Genomic DNA, 15,577 nt, shown 5'->3' on the forward strand with positions numbered 1-15,577 from the left:
TAATTCTCTTCTTTGAGCGCAATACAGGGATAACATCACTTTTTCAGAGTTCGTATATTAATTATTAAGTAATATACGAAAACCAAAATTGATAGGGGAAAAAACTCTTTAGGCTTCAGCTTATTTTTGGTTGCTTCGACTGTGTAGGGTATTCGGGATCGATGGCGGCCTTGCAATACCTGGAATCTCTTCGAAATGAGCATCCAGAGCTAGCCGACTGGTATAGTTCCCTCTCAGATCTGTACCAGAAGAAGCTTTGGCATCAGCTGACTCTCAAGCTTTAACAGTTCGTTGCTCTCACCATCTTTCAGGTTTCCATGCCTTTATCTCTACTCGTTCCGTTTCTGGTTTGCGGTTTGTAGATCCTTCTATATTGAAGTTTTTTGAATGGAGTTTTTCTTTTAATTGAGTTTGACCAGTTAGGAATCCTTTTCTTTTTCCTTTTTAGAACTGAGGTTCAGTTTGGATCATTTTCTTTCTTTAGCTGTTTTATTTTGAAATTGAAAAGAGATAAAAAGAAATGGTTATCACTCTGATGTTCAATAACTCGATAATTGGGGATTATAGTTTCAGTTGATTTTTTCCTTATACGCGTTGGCTGTAATATTTTCTTGTCATAGAAGAGTTATGGAATGGAATTGTTGTTGAATTGTAATTTTTTTAGAGGAAATCTCCTGGTCTGCATGAACTGCAATGCAGGAAGTTAGTTTCTAAACCTTTGATTTGTTTACTTCCAGAGAATTGCTTTCTTAATTGTAGAATGGAAAGTGAGAGGTTCTAGCATATGTTATCAGGGATGGACCAAGGGGGTGTGGTCGCACCAGGGTTTCAAAAAACGTGATTTCGTCCGCGATATAGTGGTTTCGTCGCCGTCTGAGTTACCCGCTACACCCGCAATAGCTCCCAATAGCGGCCGCAATAGCTCCCAATAGCGGCCGCATAGCTCCCAATAGCGGTCGTAATAGCGCCCGCGACGTCCATAATCACGGTAAACCCGAAATGATCGAAAACGCGACCGCGATTTGAAACCCTAGTCACACCCCTTAGAAATTTCAAATTCCTCTATAGTTTAAATATTTTCTTCTTATTTTCTATTAATAATCTAATCTCGCACCCTTAGATTTTATATTTCACACTCCCTAGAATTTGTGATTAAATTAAAGATTTAGACTAAATTTAGATGAAATTAGAAGTGAATTTGGGATTAAATTGAATAAAAAAACATGAGAATTGTCTAGTGGAGAAAGTCCTCGACAGTTGTTCAACGTAAGTCCGGGACGGAAGATGATACGAGGAAGGATCTTTATGAAGTTGAAGGCATTATAGCTGAAGAAAAACTTCATGTGTTGAGCAATTGTCTAGTGGGGTGGTGCAAGGAGTTTATTAAAATCGGTCATCTCGCTTAACAAATGCATACGAAGGGCTCTCTGGCTTCTCCTTAATGAGAGCTGCTGGAAATGCGGTTTTAATGGTTTTCGAAGACTCTGCTTCAATGAGAAGTGTGAAGAACGATAAATCAGAGAATCGAAGCTTGGTCAGAGAGTTTAGTAATAGAGTGTCGTCGAATATGGTTAGTTTGCGAGGGTGTTCCTTTTCACTCATGGAATTGGGATACTTTTAAGAACATTGCTGATAAGTGGGGTCATTTACTAGCTATCGACGAAACCTGTCAATCACCATCATCCTTTGATCGGTCAAAAATTCAAGTCCTCACAAAGGCTGAGGCGAGAATTGATGCGACGATGGAATTGAAGGTTGGTGACAACTCCTTCAAGATCATGGTGCATAAGATAGAACCTTCATTCAAACAAAACTCTTGGTCTCCTGAAGAAGACGAATCTCAGTAGATCTCGTCTCTCCATTTGTGGCTTTGATTTAGCTGATATGGTTGAAGGTGTTACTTTCCTTTTGTATTATGTTCTTTTGCGTCGTTTTTGATTCTATTGTGGAGGTGTAATTAGATTTAAGGTGATTCGACTTTGGCTTTGGATGAGGATTTTAGAGTTTAAGGTGTTTGTTGTAATGGTGTATATCACCATAGGATATTTTTCCGTGTTTTATTTTGTATTGGGTATTATTATTAATAAATTATGAGGTACTCTTTTCTTTCTTCCAATGTTCGTTAACATACTTCTAAGTATGTGAACGAATACTAAGGAGTTTTTAATGAGACCTCCAACTTCTATAAAAAAAAACATGAGAATTGAGTGTGCAAAATAATAGGACTTTTTTAGAAAAACGCATAAAAATGAGGGATTTATGAAACAATTTCCCCTTTCAAAATACAATCAAATGCAAACTGCACTTGGGTTTTCACGATAAAAGAAAAATCATTTGACCTATATTTTGCCCCAATTTTCGTCAAATTTCTTGTTTTTTCTTGATTGCTTCTTAAATTTCAAACATCAAAGAATCAAATCTTACTTTCTTTCTTGAGAATTATTCTTGAGAGCATCACGAAATTACCCCCCAAATTCCATTTTTCATCTTTCTCATGGACTAGCTTTCCTTGATTTTTCAATTTCAATTCGAGAAAGTTCAAAATTGAGGTAAGAAACTTGTTTCTTGATGTATTTTGAAGTTATTTGAAGCTTTAAAATTCTATTTTCTTTTATATTTTCAAATGTGTATGTTATCTTCAACCTTAAGTTTAATTTAGGAGCTTCCGTGGTGAAATCTTAGTTTCATTAATTTATTGATTTTAGAACTTCATAAGTTATCTTCTATGTTCAATAAGAGATTTATGACCCATTCTTAACTTAAAATCATCATATTGATAATCAATTTTGAAAATTCTTTCTTAACAATTCTTGACTTTGGATTAGTATGAACTTTAGGAACTAGGGTTACTAGGTAGAGTATTCTTTCTAAATTAGTACTTATGATCTAATGATAATAGTAGAATGCTTAAATGAGGTTTAGAAGGTTACTAGGTAGAGTATTCTTTCTAAATTAGTACTTATGATCTAATGATAATAGTAGAATGCTTAAATGAGGTTTAGAATGTTCAAATTGAGATTTAGCCAAAAAAAAAAGCTTTAATTGAGATAGTTTAACTGTTAAGAGAAAACATGTAGATTAAATATTCTTATAATTTGAATATTACAATATAATTGTCGAGATAATAATGAGTGGAATATGATTTTTTTTCAAGAAACGGAGAAGTGAAGAACCTCTAAAGCTCAATATGGGTAATCGGAAAATTGATTCCTTTTTTTTAAAAGAAAGGGATCTTCCGAGAGTAATATTGGTTCTTCTCATATTGAAAATTTGGTTGATCAAAAGGAGCCCGAACTTAATAGTAATTATCCTCATATTAGTGAGAGCTCTCCAAATCCAAGTTCGGTACCTATTAATTCTCCGATGATAGATAGTCGTCCTAGTAAAGCTACAAGAGTTGAGCAAGAAACCTTTGATGCATCCACTATTGAGCGTGATCCCGGAATACGAAATTCTATTTGGGATTTTCCTCTAAATCAACAAGGTGAAGTTCGAAGAGCGTATATCGGAAAAGGTCCTTATTAACCCATTCCGTCTAATGATCCGAAATATGTTGATAAGTATGGACACCGATTTTTGAATTCATGGTATAAGTTTTTTCCCAATTGGTTGGAATATTCACCAACCAAGTATGCGGCTTATTGTCTTCCATGTTTTCTCTTTAATAGGCCTTTCTAACATATAAAACTCTAGTATATTGGTGCAAATTGTAAATCGGTTTTTTTTTTTGAGGAACAGAAAAGAGGAGAATGAGGAAGAATGTTATTTGATGTGCATAATTCTTTTATTAGTTACTATAGTCGTTATTTTATATTAGCTTATGTCATTATAATTTTACTAAATATAAAAGTTCGCACCCCCTGACGTAAAATCCTGCGTCCGTCCCTGTATGTTATATCTTGTTCATATGAATTATGAAACATTAGCTTCTAAAGCTTTGATATCTTTATTTGGGGGACGGGGAATCTTAATTGTAGAAGGAAAAGTCTTTGGGGGCAAGCTTATGTTACATTCTCTTACCCCTCTTCCTTTTTGTATGGTACATGTGGAAAGTTCAATCATGGTTTCCTATTACGTCACTCCGCTCATTTAGCTTGTCTTGTTTAGATAATTTATTTGGAGTTTGATTTAGTTAATGGTTCTCACTATCAAAGAGTAGGCTTTGTTATGTGTTGTTGTGTGTGTGTCTTCATGAATGCATAAATAAGTGTGGTAGTAAACGAACCAAGTATATGCCATGTACCATATGTTGGATAGGTTATCTAACTTCCTATAACTTGTTTCTCTTAAATGTTAGGCTGGAGATGCACTGATACAGTTGTATCATAATTTTATCACCGAGTTTGAGACCAAGATTAATCTTCTCTAGCTTGTACATTTTGCTGTTATAGTTTCTCGTCAGTATTCTGACAAAGAAGCTTCTTCTAGTTATCTAGAGGGTGTGCTCGAAAAGCTTCAAGCCACTAAAGAGAAGCGCATAGAAGAGCCAATTATTTATATTAAGATGCAAATTGCCTAATTTAAGCTTGCCAGGGTGGCCAAAAAGAGTGCAAGAAACTTCTTGATGATGGAAAGAGTACCCTTGACAGTATGACTGACAGATCCATCTGTATATGCTAGTTATTATTGGGTTTCATCTTAATTCCATAAGTTTCGCCAAGAGTTTGCTGACTTCTACAAAAATGCGCCTTTATCTTGCATACACATCAGTTGCATCTCTCTCAGAATCTTTTAAGCTGGTACTTATTTACAAATTTTTGTGTTTTCTGGCAGGGAAGTTGTATTATCTTTTGATGCTACTTGAGTTCATAATTTTTATTCATTTATTAAGACTTGATGTGAAAAACTCCTTGTTCCTTGGAGTCCCTGCAAGAAATTATTGTTTTATCAACCGATTCATGTGCAGCAGTGCCTTGAAAGTCTAAACTCTAGTCTTACTAGTTTGAACCTTAGCTGATGCTACACATTCCCTTTCTTCAATGTCTATTGTTTATAATAACATAGATGAATCTAGTTGCCAGGTATATGATTGACAATAAAATCTCCATAAAGACCTGGTATGACTCAATTGCTAAGTAGTATGCCTTGCAGCCGGAAGGGCTGAGGACTAACTTACCATTATTCCCGTCATTAAAAATAGATGGAAAAATAAACAAACAAAAGAAAGTTTACTGCTTTTATTTGGCCGATAGTTATATTTATCTACAACTTCGGAGAACTACTTGCTCATCCTATTGTAAGAAAATCAAGGTTCTTTATTACACTATATATTGTTGCTGGTTTTTTTTCCTTCCAGTAAGAGTTTCATTTCATGATAGTTGTTTGTTTGTCTATTCAAGTTAAATTGTATTCATTCTTGTTTGTCATTAATGATTTAAGTACATATTAGTTGACTTTCAATGTTTATTACTACAATTTGCCTGATTTAATGGTTCATCGAGGCATATTGCTATTTTTGGTTAAAATTTAATTTTAGTTTTAGCCTAGTTTGGGAATTAATCCAACTTTGATTAAATGAAGAATGTAGATAACCTCTGTGTCAATGGAGAGCTCAGTAATATGGGTTGTGGAGATTATTGATATAGTGGTTGATTGTCCATTGTAGGAACACAAGGAAAATAGATGCATGATAACGAGTATTGATTAGCCTTATAGGTTTATTTGTAAATACGGTTCAACCTGATTGTAACTTCTCAATGCATCACGACTTGAGAATGAAAGTAAGTTCACTTATACTACAAACAAATTGTTTGTTTGGTACAACTATCTTTCTGTATCTGTATAGTAGTGTACAAACTCCTATCAGTAGACGCCTTTGGTTTTGTGTTGACTCGAATATTAAAATGCGTAAATGGTTTTCTCTGTATAATTATGTGCAATTGATAGTTCTTAGTACGCGCTTTTTTAATTTAACCCAAGTAATGTCATTAGGCCCCAGTTTGTGATTTTGAGGTTAGATGTACGTGGGAGGTGCAAGGGACCTAAGTAGTGATTGAAAAGTTCTATATGAAGAGTTCTTTTTTTCATTTTGTTATCTTTTATGCTATTGCAGTTACATGTTTATTCGTTATTTTGGAGGGTTGATATGAAATGATCTAGTGTTTTAGCTTTTATTCCTTCTGAATATCACTGTTTTAGGCTATGTACTTTTATTGTGTTTGAGATGATGACATCCTTGGCATCTCTTACGGATAACAAGTCTTGTGGGGTCTAGGGTTGAGTGGCTTTACCATATTCTTCAGTCCTTCAACTCGGGTGATTTAGCTTGCTATCATGAGTTGTGTCATTTGCACAATGCTGCACAACCAGCCTTAGTAGAGAATGAGAAGAAGCACTTGGAAAAAGTCAATATTCTATGCTTAATGGAGATTATATTCAGGTTTGCGTTTGCAGAGTCCTCTGATGGATCAGTTTAGACTTCAGGGTAAGTTGCTGACAACTATATCTGTAGTTAAACACTGAATGACAATATTTTTTAATGCAGCCGCCCATCTGAGGACCGAACCATTCCATTAAATGTTGTTGCTGAGCAAACAAAACTGTCGGTTGAGGATTTTGAGCATTTTCTTATGAAGAGCTTGTCTGTGAGGGAACTTGATCAAGTCCAGTCTCTCTATTTCCTTCTCAAACGTTCCTTTGCATCATTGGATACATTTAATTGATCCTCTGCATACAACCACTAGCTATAGTAGAAAGTTAAAACGCCTAAAGGTTACTTGTATAACCTTTACATGAATCACTGCTACAGGTTCATCTGATTGTGGGCAAAATTGATCAAGTTGAGGGAACGATTCATGTCTCCTGGGTGCAGCCAAGAGTTTTGGGAATACACAGATCAAATCATTACGTGAAGGGTTGGATAACTTGGTGGGCAAAGTACAAACCGCGTCATTATCAATTGAGGTTGAAACACCTGATCTTGTTGCATCATGATTATTCCCCCTCAAGTTCCTTTATTCCCATTGTAATATTTTCGTTATTTGAAAAAGAAAAGAGTGGAAAAGTCCATGGTGAGCATGAGGATAGAGTCAAGCGTAAGCCATCTGGGGGTTATTTTTAGTTGATAGTTGGAATTATACTTCTGAAAGGAGCGACTCCTCTATACTTGAACGTTTCAGTCGTTTGTTGGATGTAACAGTGGCACTGGCATCATGCCCAAGGATACTTGTTTTCCTACTCTCCTCTTCTCTTCTACTAGGCTCGCTCAAGGTTCAAGACGACTACTTTACTGATATATTTAGCAAATTTCTGAACTTGAACATCCCTAGAATCAATTACAGGAAAGAGAGATCGAGAAAAAAATTGAAGATTCGAGGAGGTATCAAATTAATTTGAGGAATAAGCATGTTTTTACGGTACAAATCTAGTCGTTGACAATCGAAACCGGTTTTGGTGAAAAATTATCAGCAGTCGTCGATTACTTTGCATCAATTTTCTTTTTCCTTTATATATTTTAAACTCCAAATTAAAAAAATAAAAATTAAAATAACTTCAGTGGCCGAAAATATCTTATAATATACGATTTTAATCAATTTTTTTTGGATTTGTAAAATTGACCAACAAATTCGCAACACGATCTCGAATTTCGCAATTCAGTTTCCAAATTCACAACGTGAATCTGTAAATCGCAACGCGAATCTGTAAATCGCAACGCGAATCTGTAAATCGTAACGCGAATCTGTAAATCGCAATGCGAATCTGTAATTCGCAACACAGAAGTCAAATTCGTAACACAAAAGTCAAATTCGCAACACAGAAGTCAATTTCGCAAAGCGCGTTTATTTTCGTAACGCGAATTTTATTTTCGAAACATAATATTAATTTCGCAACACAAATGTAAATAGTATAATCGCAAATTATAACCTAAAACCCTAAATCACAACTCAGTCTCATCCCCATCTCTCACTCTATGGCGACATCCGTGTCCATCTCCGATGAAATCCGTCTATCTCCATCTCTCAGAGCCACTCTCACAACCATTCACGGTCAGAAATGGAAAATTAAACACCGATAGTTAATTTTTTTAAATTTTTTTATTTTGAAATTTTTGTATTATTATTAGATTTTTCATATTTAAATTGATGATAAATTTACTGGTAATTTCAATAATAGATTAACCATTTCACTTAGATTGCTTAGTAAATTCATTTGGTTGCTTAGTAAATTCATTCGGTTGCTGTCAATACTGCTAAACTGTTTAGTCTTTAACCCTGTGAAGTTAGTATTTGTCTTTGTTTTGTCTTTTGAATGAAGTAATGTAATTCATTCAAGTTTCAATTTGCAGAAGACTATTTGAAACTTAAATTTGCAACACGAAAATGAAAATCGCAACACGAACGCGATTTTCATTTTCACGTTGCGATTTTAAGTTTCAGAAACTATTATTCTTCTGCAAATTGAAACTTGAATGAATTGCATTACTTCAACAAAAAAACAAAGACAAATACTAACTTCACAGTGTTACGGATTTAAGTATCAAGAATAAATTATTACTCTTTATGTTGTCCTTGAACTTGCACTAAACCTAATGTTGTCCTTTTAAATGTTTATATAAGTGCTTACTTCTGGAATGTTATCTGATGCATTTTGTGAACTATGATAGAATAATGACTTGGATGAATACCGTGCAAGTTTGAAACATATTTGGCTTTATTTTCACTGTTTAATATCATGTCTGTTTATAATTTATAATTTGTATTTTTTTGTATATCTAATTTGGTATGTTTATTGTTTTTGTAGAAATTTTTTTCGGCTTCATTGACCTTAAGGAATAAATTAAGCCTAGCCACTACAATTGCGTCGACGCTTACACTTGTACAAAGAAAATTGTTTGAGGATACTTGCTTCGGGCCATGACTGAAAGTACAATATCCAGGTGGAGATGTTATGTTGACCCATTTGTTTCTTCAGACCATGACTAACGATCTACCTGAGAGGATACAACATGGTGATGAAGAGATATGGTTTCATTCTCCTCCGGCGTATACTTGTTTTGGGCGGGAGGAGTTTTGCTTAATCACTGGTCTACGCTTCGGATATGATGAAGTAGGTTGGTACACTAGTCATATCGCCCGCCCATCATGGTTATCTCGGGTTTTTCTTGAGCTGGCAAAGGCAAAGTCGAGTTTACACGTCGACGACTTGAAAAGATTGCTTGTTAAAGATGGTTTTACTCGGATGGATGACCTCGATGTTGTCCGAGTATGCCTTTTATTACTTTTGCATGCCGACTTTTTAGGTAAAGAGGCCAGACAACCTATTTCTGATGACTTAATATTATTGGTAGAGGACTTAAATGCATAGAACGTGTTTCCGTGGGGTTCATATCTATGGAAAGCTACCTGAAAAAAGTTGTCGTCTGCCTTTGAGGACCGAAAAGTTTGCGTGGTCATGGTTCCAAATACACTTTGGCAGGCTTTATTTGGGCCTTTAAGGTAAGAATTTCTATATAATGTTTCTAAAATTATAATTAATTATTTAACAATTACTAATGTTTGTGTATTATATTGTTTGTAGATTTGGATATTTGAGATTTTTCCCAGCATGCAGATATATGCAATCAAAAATTCAAATGACATTCCTAGTGTTATTTCCTGTAGGAGGATCCGGCTGTTGGATTGGGAAGAGTTACCATATACGACGATGAATGATGTAAGTTAACACAAATACTACTATATATAAACAAGTTATTACTAGTAGACGTTTAACTTTGTTTAAGTTTTTATATTGTTAGGATGCCAACTATCCATTACAGAGGCTGACACCCACAGAGGCTGAGCTTGCCACTGATTGGTGGCAAGCTAGTAAGCGTTTTTTTGATGGCACGGATGATGAGCACCCCCCACTTCAAGAGCCATCACCTGATCGAGTCGATTTTACAGCTCGACACCCAGAGCCATCACCTCCACAACGAGAGCCATCACCTATTACATCACATCATCGAGTCTCTTATCCACCATCACCTCATGATAGGCGACCGGCAAAGATCCCACGACATTTATCTTCTTGTTCTCCATCTCCACGGGATGAGTTAGGTGAGTTACGTGATGAGGTCAATGTTTTGCGTGAGGAGGTCAGTACTTTACGTGACGATAATGGTGCATGACGTGATGAGGTGCGGTCTTTACGTGGTGAGGTAGAGGTTTTACGCGATGACAATGGTGTTTTACGTGGTGAGGTATCTACTTTATGTGATGAGGTAACCGCTTTACGTGAGATTGTTGCATCGTTGCAGAATGAGATTCATACTCTACGCAATGAGATAAGTTTGTTTAATACTACTAAAAATGCAAATAATCTTTTTTCGACATTATTTATTTGTTTATTTATTGATTTATGTATTAATTTATTTTTAGCGGCCCGATAAGATAGATGCTTTGCGTCGGGTTTTTCTTGCACGATGGGGTTCACGCATCAGACGTGTGCATGCCATTACGTCTCCGTTCACCCCAATAGTGCCAAGACTCCGTAAGAAGAAGTCTAATTCACCTGTCATCGTTCAAGAGGCATCTCCTATTGTTCAAGAGGCCCCTATCATCCTTCAAGAGGCCACTCCAACCGTTCAAGAGGCCTCTGTCATCGTTCAAGAGGTCCCTCCCACCGTTCAAGTGCCCGATTTACATGGCATAATATGTCGACATATTGATAAACCCCCTCACTTGCCCGACATGATGGATGAGAGTTGGCTTTTGTATGAGTTACCGATCAGTACCATTCCGATATCTGAAGTGGAGAGGAGAACACTACCGGACACAATTCTGGATAATACCCTTTGGGCTAAGACCGCAGTTGAATTTTATCTACATGAGCGGAGCCAGGGGTGTTACGCTGATATATGCAAACTCGACGATGATATGTATTTGTTTCTTGATCGGTCTTGGTGGGGTGTGTTATTAGGGGTTGAAGACAATGGCTATTTCGAATGGGGGGTAAGTCTTATATTCTTATTATATTGCATTTTGATTAATTTTTTTTTAAAATTTATGAAATTCACTAATATATGTATTTTTTTTAAAAACAGCATATTGATGCATGGGTGTCACGTCTTCTGATAATAAGGAAATTGAAGAAAATAAAAAAATACGCGATAAACTATTATGCCGACGTCTTTTCATATAGCTCACTTGAAGGATCAGAGAGACACTTCATATGTGTTGGGTAATGGAAAAGCTAAATTTTATCCTGCGTTGTGGGAGGTCGATAAGGTTAGTATTTATTTTTGAATATTTTAAAAGTGTTCATAAATAAAAATTTGATGTGCGCAATTGAATTATTATTTATGATTGTAGGTGTTTATCCATGTTTTGGAACGTCGTTATTGACTTCTCGTCGAGTTTCAGCTCCCATCCCTGAAGACGATAGTATATGACAGCCTGTTGAATTACATACCATTGTCTGATTTGAGAGATATTGTTTGTAAGGGATGGAGCGCTCATTTGGCTAAATACTTGTATGCGATTGATTATTGGACTAATTCTGGAAACAATAAGCCAAAAAAGTTCAAAGTTACAATGATCAAAGATGAGACCACGCCACAACAAACGGAGGGAGCTAGAGTGGACTGTGGTCCTCTCTTGTATGCATGTGCTTGGAACGTTTGACGACAAAAAGTAAACTGTTTCTACCTCCCACAGATAGAGATAGAGGTGCAGTAGGGTTGTGGTTTCAGCATTTTATGGCTCGGACGATATATACGAGACGTTGTCTACCTGCATCCGCGTGCTGAAAGTGTGCATAAACAATTGGTAAGTTTGAGCAAGTTTGTTAACATATATACTCTTTGTTGGTTTGAAAATGTTTGGTTAAGTACCTAGAATTCAATAATTTGCTGTTTGTTGGTTTTAGATCTGTAAAAAGTGTTGTTTGAGCAAATGTTTGGTTTCTGCAGGTTAATCATAAAGTAAGCTGCGTGAAATTGATGTATTTGTACATAAACAACTGTCTGGGGTACACTTTTTTTGCTTGTTTAATTGATTTGTAAATGTTGATTTGTTTAATTGATAAGGAAATTAGAATTATTTTTTGGTTGTTTAATTGATTTGTAAAAGTTAATTTGTTTAATTGATGTGTAAATAATTCTTATTTTTTGCTTATTTAATTGATTTGTAAAAGTTGATTTGTTGTTTTAAATTTCAATCTACATTATGTTGAAGTAAAAAAAACATGTTGAAGGTACAAATTTGCAACGCGAAAATCAAATTTGCGTTGCGATTTTTGCGTTGCGATGGTTGCGAAAGTCAAATTCGCGTTACGATTTCTCGTTTCGAATTTGACTTTCGCAACAATCGCAACGCGAATTTGACTTTTGCAACAATCGCAACGTGAATTTTACTTTCGCGTTGCGAATTCAAGGAAAACACCTTCAAAAAGATAACAGACAACAATATGATAAGTGATAACAACTGAAAAAATCATAGAAATGTTCAAACTCAAGTCAGTAATGAATGTCTAACTGAAATGTATGCATTCACACATAAAATACACATAATACAACGTTTGCATTTAAAAATCACCTAAGTTAATAAGTCCCAAAAGGTGAAGCCGGTTATGATTGAGATTTTGATTTTGATTGCGATTTTGATTTTCTTTTGCTTTGCACCATATGAGCTTTGTATTTTGATGATGATCTATATTTTGGTAGAGGAAAAGATTATTGTGATGGCACTGGTGATCCACATGTCAACCATGTATGACCACTTTTCTTGCACCGACTACATGTCGATATCCTCTTCTCTTCACCCTTAGACGGTATACAATCGTGATTTTTTGGTCGGCCAGGTAGCCTGCTGTCTATGACTGGTGGCAAAACTGTTTGTAAGTCATCTGGTATGTCCCACTCAGAAGGATGTGGAATAGGGTAGACAATCTCTGCATAAGTCTGTCGATATACTTCTGTAGTGTACCAATCCATAGCGTATGCGCTTGAATCATCTTGATTTAGATGAAGAGGAACTTTTATAAATAGCTACACGGATAACCAAATGTTTTCCTTTTCATACAACTACACGTCTTTGCATTTAGATCGAGAAGCTCATTTAAGTTATTATCCAATACTTCAAACAAAGTGTTTGAACCTGGTTCAACTCTCCATGACGTTGACTTCACAACACATTTCGTTATCTTTTTTTCAGTCCATGGTGTAACACGACATTCCAATGTTCCTGTAAATTTAAATAAATAATACTTAGTAAAATATATGATAAGTTACGAATTTAAAGAAATAATACATGTATGGTTTCTTTTCTTGTAGTACCACTGTTGAATAGAGGCTCGAAAAAACTCCATTAACATAGTAATGGGTAATTTCTAGGAATGACGACTTAGAGCGTTGATTGATTTTGCATTATTAGACATCATGAAACCATATCTTGCTCCAAGTTGATGTACTCTTGACCATATTTCAAACCCGACATCTTCTAGTGTTTGAGCACATTGAGGCAAAACACGTCTTAAACAATTTATATGTTATTAAAATCTACTTCCCGATAAGCTTTTATAGTCTTCCAGTATGTCCATTTGTGATTTTTTATACCAGCAGACATTGATTTTAGATTTCTGTACAAATGAACACCACAAAGTCCATGAAAAGCATCTGGGAAACACCTTCTAACAACGTTGTCAATTGAGTTTGCCCTATCGGATATGATTGTCAGATTGCTAATAGGACCTATGCAATCCCTAAGATGCCCCATAAACCATGTCCATGAATCAAAGGTTTCAGATTTGTCAACCCCGTAAGCTATTGGCAATATCCTATTGTTAGCATCCATGGCTACTGCTAATAAGTTTACTCCAAGGTATCGACCTTTCAAATGTGCTCCCTCAACTATAATAATTGGGTGCATGCAAGTAATAAACGAACAAATCTACAAAATAATATACACAAGACATAATCATTTAAATGTGAAATGCATGTAACTAGCAAAAATGAGTCAACAAATTATATTGATTTACTAACCGCAACACCAATGGCGATAAACAACGACTCAAAGCGTCAATCTCTATCTGTTTTGATATGAGTTACCGACTCAGGATTTTTCAGCTTTAAATTGTGATAATAAGTCGGCAGTTGGGCAAACAATACTTCTGGAGACCCCCTCAACAATTCCAAGGCATAACATTTGGCTCTCCAAGCTTAAGAATATGAGATACTAATCTTGAACAGAGCATTCATGTCAGTCATAATTTCATAACCCCGATATACCCTGCCATTCAAAAACATTAACTCAGCCAAAAAACCACCCAACACCTTTTTGTTTGCCTGTCTATGGTGAGGAAAAACTTGGGTTCTTGAACATGTATGTTTATCAATAAAAGTCCTAACTTGAAACATTTCACAATCTTTTATCCTCTTTACAATCATACACCACGTATAGTTTTTGTCAATCATACACTTTGTTTCGAAACGATCTTTGTTTGATTTGTTAACTTTTAGTTGATAGCCATCTTCCACACATTTCGTATACAAAGCTATCTTCAAGTCTTCCTTTGTATCAAAACAATCATCTTTCTTGATACGAATAACTTTTGTGTAACAATCAACTACTATCTTTACCAACTCTTCTTCTGGTATCTGAAGTAATTCTGGCATATTCCAATTATACTCCCTTGACATTTTCTTCTTTTTCTTTTCTTCGGGAACTTCTTCTTCTTCTTCTTTTTCTTCTTCAGGGTTATATGAATTACATAATGGATGTTCAACATGTTCATTCACAGTCGTAACTCCTCCCTCATTATTATCAATAACATCTTCCTCAGCAACGGCTGTTTCATCATCAAAATTCGAGTATTGACCAATATCAAAATCATTACACGCATAGTCTGTTTCTTCTTCTGAAACATCATCAAAATCCGAGTATTTACCAAGATCAAAGTCCGAGTATTGACCAATATCAAATTTTGAATACTGACTAGTACTCACAATTTTTTCTGTTGGCTTATAATCGTCTAACTGGTCAATACGAAAACCGGAATTTGGTGCTGAAAGTTGATTGGGATTTGGATTAGGAAAATGTTGTGGGTTTTGAGATTGTGTTTGATATTGTGTTTGGTATTGGAAATGTGGTGAAACAAAATTTTCTTGGTGATGAAATTGTGGTGGAACCATTAAATTTTGAGGTTGATAACAACGTTGTACATTGTGAGCACCATAAACTAGGGTTGAAGAACTTAGTTGATTATTACCCGCTACTGACCCAACTTCACTACTTCTAGGTTCAACAACATACAATGTACCATCATCTTCTTGCGAAACACTAATGTAAGCAATGAATCGTTCAACATCTTCATTGTCGGTTAACAAATAAACTTTACCTTTTCTCTGATAAGATAGCCTAAATCCACTTAGAGGCTCTAAATTTAATTTCTTTGCAACACGTAACATTAGAGTTTCATACAAATCTATCCAAATATGATCAACATTAGATGATTTCATTCTACAAATTGTAAATTCATTTACTAAACAAAGAGCTATAAACTACATATCATCTAACTAGAGAAAACATACCTTTATTAAGTTGATAGTTAATAATTTGGGAGAGAAATCATTGAAAAATTATATAGAAATAAAATTATGTAA

The 15,577-nt window shown here is 35.3% G+C and overlaps 1 pseudogene; it reads left to right on the forward strand.

The window, feature by feature from the left end:
• Positions 1 to 6,993, forward strand: LOC120146213 (annotated as a pseudogene).
• Positions 6,994 to 15,577: the final 8,584 nt, after the last annotated feature.

The sequence above is a fragment of the Hibiscus syriacus genome, unplaced genomic scaffold (genome assembly GCF_006381635.1).
Source record: "Hibiscus syriacus cultivar Baekdansim isolate YM2019G1 unplaced genomic scaffold, ASM638163v2 tig00110904_pilon, whole genome shotgun sequence".
Classification (NCBI taxonomy): Eukaryota; Viridiplantae; Streptophyta; class Magnoliopsida; order Malvales; family Malvaceae; genus Hibiscus; species Hibiscus syriacus.